The 4349-nt window shown below is 41.5% G+C and overlaps 1 pseudogene; it reads left to right on the forward strand.

Annotated features, from left to right (window-relative positions):
* Positions 1 to 909: 909 nt before the first annotated feature.
* Positions 910 to 3258, forward strand: LOC149219424 (protein ACTIVITY OF BC1 COMPLEX KINASE 1, chloroplastic pseudogene; annotated as a pseudogene).
* The last annotated feature ends 1091 nt before the right edge of the window (positions 3259 to 4349 follow it).

Genomic DNA, 4349 nt, shown 5'->3' on the forward strand with positions numbered 1-4349 from the left:
AATCTCTTTTGCGAGGCCTTACATGAACGCTTCTATCCTCCAGGATATATACAAAATCTCCTTGCCAAATGGTTGCAGCTTCGACAACTACCCAATCAATCAGTGCAAGCCTACATTGATGTCTTCTGCAAGTTGCGCATTCAACTCCATATATCCGATCCAGACGAGGTACTAATTATCAAATTTAATTCTAGTTTGCTAATGCTTCTTCGTCGTGAAGTTGAATTGTTTGATAGTGCTTCATTAGACAAGGCCTTTATTCGGGCCCTGGCGGTGGAACGCAAAGTGGGTACTCGAATCCGATATCCTCAAGCCAGAAATGGTCCATCTTCCTTTGATTCTTCTAATGTCGCCTCTGCCTCATCCCCCACACCTCACCGCACCCCCTGGTGCACATTTCATGAGACCAACTCACATGCTTCTGCAGATTGTCGAGTATTGAAAAATCTCCGCCCCCAGAAAACTCTTTTTACAGAGGTCGAACAACCAAAGGCCACTACCCCACTTCCAGCTGTTTCTCTCGAAAATCTGACAGAAGTGGACCCCTCTCTCATCCTCATGACTGCTAATGCAACAAACACCTCTGTTACGCCTTTGTTTACCCATAATTGTCAAATCAAACATGAGTTGGCCACGCTTATTCTTGACAATGGGAGTCAAAAGAATCTTGTGTCACAAGACTTAGTTGAACGCCTTTGCCTTCCCACCACTCCTCACCCCCACCCGTATCAGCTTGGTTGGGTCAGAAAGGACGGTCCTCGTCTTACCATCTCACAATGTTGTGCTGTCACCTTTGCTATTGGACCTTTTCGTGACACTGTGGTATGTGATGTTTCTCCTCTAGATTATGCTGATTTATTGCTAGGAATTCCATACCAAGAGGCTTGACATGCTGTTTATCATGCTACAGATCACCAATACCACTTGCAGCACGATGGGCGCACCTATGTGCTTACATCCTCAGCTAGCACATCAACCCAACCTTCCATTGGCAAAGCTCCCATTCTGAGAGTCAATTTAAACCAAGATGTTTCTTTGTGCTTGGTTCGCCCCGTCAAGCCAGACAACCTCACCAATCCAGTCCCTCCTTCAATGGCTCCTCTACTCCATGAATTTGCAGATGTCTTCACCCAACCCACAGGGCTGCCTCCAGCACGCTCTGTTGAACACCACATTGATCTTATTCCTGGCGCTTCCTTACCCAATGCCCCATCTTATCGCCTTGCTCCTCGAGAGGCAACTGAGATAGAACGCCAAATTGAAGAATTGTTGACATCCGGTCATATTCAGACGTCATCCTCGTCATATTCAGACAACAGGTATGCAGTGTTTGTGCACAGGGACTTCAATGGGTCTTCTGCTAGTAGCAACAGTCATCTTCGCAACTTGTTTTATCAAATATTTGTTGACAACTATCTAGATGTAAAAACAAGCACTTACAGTCAGAAGACAGAAAAGTTGGCACCTGCAAGACAAAAAAGAAAGATTCTGGTTTATGCAGCATCCAATTCAAGTTCTAGTTCTCAAGAAGTTGCACCAAGAAATAAGGTACCATTGCGGAAAAGAGGAGAAAAAGGTAATTCTATGATGAGATTTTCACAAGAAAAATCTAGCAAAGCTATGGAGGTGCTCGATCTTGAACGAGGTGTCTACTTTCCTTTTCGAAAATATACTCCAGAAATGGTTAGGGAAAAAGTTTTAGGCTCAAGAGGGGCAGTATTCTCACTTTTTGGTCGTGGAGTAGAGATCCTCTCGAAACTAGGGCTATATTGGATCACCCTTTTCTATGATCGACTTGTTGGGAGGGGTCTAGAGATAGTTCCATTACGTGCAGAGCAACTTCGGAATTTGCTATGTGATTTGGGACCTTCTTTTGTCAAAGCTGGCCAGGTTTTGGCAAACAGATCTGATATTGTTCGTGAAGATTATATGAATGAACTTTGCATTCTCCAAGATGATGTTCCTTCGTTTCCAAATAAGATTGCTTTTACAATCATAGAAGAAGAGGCCGGTGTACCTCTTGAACAGATATTTAGCAAAATATCTTCTCAGACTATAGCAGCAGCAAGTTTAGGACAGGTTTATCGTGCCACTCTTCGTGGCTCAGTCGAAGAGGTTGCTATAAAGGTACAGAGGCCAGAAATTGAACCTATCATATATAGGGATCTTTTCCTTTTTCGAACTCTAGCTTCATTTTTGAATGGCATTAGTCTTGAGAAACTTGGTTGTAATGCGGAGCTTATTGTTGATGAATTTGGCGAGAAGCTACTTGAAGAGCTTGACTATACACTTGAGGCACGTAACATTGAGGACTTCTTGGAGAACTTCAAAGATGATCCAACAGTTAAGATTCCTCGAGTATACAAAGAACTTTCTGGTTCACGGGTTCTTGTGATGGAATGGATTGATGGCATCCGTTGCACTGATCCACAAGCTATTAAAGAAGTTGGCATCCGCATACCTGATTTTCTCACTGTTGGTGTGAGTGCTGCTCTGAGACAGCTGCTAGAATTTGGGTTGTTTCATGGAGATCCACATCCTGGGAACATTTTTGCCATGCGTGATGGACGTATTGCATATGTAGACTTTGGAAATGTTGCAGTTCGTAGTCAGCAAAACAAACAAAGCCTGATTGATGCAGTGGTACATGCTGTGAATGAGGACTATGCGGAGATGGCAAATGATTTACAGGAACAAAAATCAGCTCATCATTTTATACACTCCATTTCTCAACGCCAAGCTCAAGTAACTACTGTTTTGCAAGCAGCCCAAGATCGTGCCAAACAGAGACATGACAAGTAGCGAACACACTTGTGTTTTCAACCTGGAGATCGTGTGTGGCTCTTGTTGGATAAGAAACGCTTCAAGCGCCAGCATCATAAGCTGCACCCTCTGAGATATGGCCCATATACTGTTCTGGAACGTATTGGAGAACATGCATATCGCTTGGACTTGCCTTCCCAGCTTGGCATCCACGATGTTCTTAATGTTAATAATCTCAAATTATTTGAACCACCTCTCCTTGAGGAATCTGTTACAATTCATCATCCGGTTGATAATATTCCAGATTTTCAGCCTCCTCTGCTCAAAGATACAATTATGGACTTCAAGAAATGGGATACACAACATCAGCCATACTTCTCATATTTGGTTGGTCGGAAGGGACACACACCAGCACAGGCAAAATGGATCAATGCAGAAACATTGCAACGCAATTTACCTCAGTTGGTGGAGGAAGCCGGGCGCTTCCTGATCTAAACAGGGAGGAATTGGGCAACCAGAAAGGACACAAAAATCAGCAACATCTCACTGATTGGGCAACCAAGAAAAAGCATACTATTTCATTGGAAACATCCAAGAATAGAAAAGAGGGAAACATATGAAACACTAGGAAAAAAGAAACATCTAAAATATATTGGCTTTATCTAATTATGCAGTTTGATTTTATCTTTTGTAATAAAGAGAATGATTGCATTGTTTATAAAATGCTCATCTCTTCTTCATAATAAAGTGGTGGTATTGTTTGCAGACCTGTGTTATTCCAGTGTTTGTGTCTACAGTCTGTTCTGTTATTCTCAGTTTTTTTTAATTTTTAGATCTGCAAGTAGATCATTGGTGCACACTGTGATCTGGAGATTGAAACAACTGTTGCTATGACCTTCCTCAACCTCAATAACCTAGAGGCGTTGCAGAGGGATCGAGTCGCATTGAAATGGGTAGCGAGTGGGGTGGGGAATTTATACGCAGATGAAAGCATTGTACGTCCTTAGTTGGTCTTTTTGCCTGGATGCCAACGAGTCACTTGAACTTTCCGATAGATTTGTCTCCGCTTCTCCTCCTGGAATATTTTATCTTTTTTTTTTTTCCTAATTTAACGAAACTTCATTATGGGTGGTGAATTTTATGGGTGCCGCAAAAACACGTCTCAGGCGACCGCAGATCAAGTGGTAAGAAACTATTTCAGGGTTTAGTTCTCGCTCATTTTCAGGTTCAAGTCCAAGTTTGATTAAGTTCTGCATTGTGATGGCATACATTTCACTGTGGATAAAATGTTTCCTATCCAATAAATAGATTCAACTTAATAAAGTTAACAAAAAGAACAAATTGTGTGGAAGAGGTTTTAAAAAACAGATGGAACAAAAACGTATACGAGGAGCTGGGGAGGTATGAAAATTCTTTACCAGTACATATAATTACAGTGGGAGATTCAAGTACGTATGTTCACTTGTAACTATTTGCCGTTTGATTTTGATTTTGATATAACACGTAAGTTGATTATTTTTTTGTTTTTGTAATTTTAATCGCAGAACTATAGAAACGTCTATTCTATGTTGAAATCTCTTTATAAT

The sequence above is a fragment of the Pinus tabuliformis genome, chromosome Q, assembly GCF_031772625.1.
Source record: "Pinus tabuliformis cultivar Carrire ecotype Pingquan chromosome Q, CPIR1, whole genome shotgun sequence".
NCBI classification, from domain to species: Eukaryota; Viridiplantae; Streptophyta; class Pinopsida; order Pinales; family Pinaceae; genus Pinus; species Pinus tabuliformis.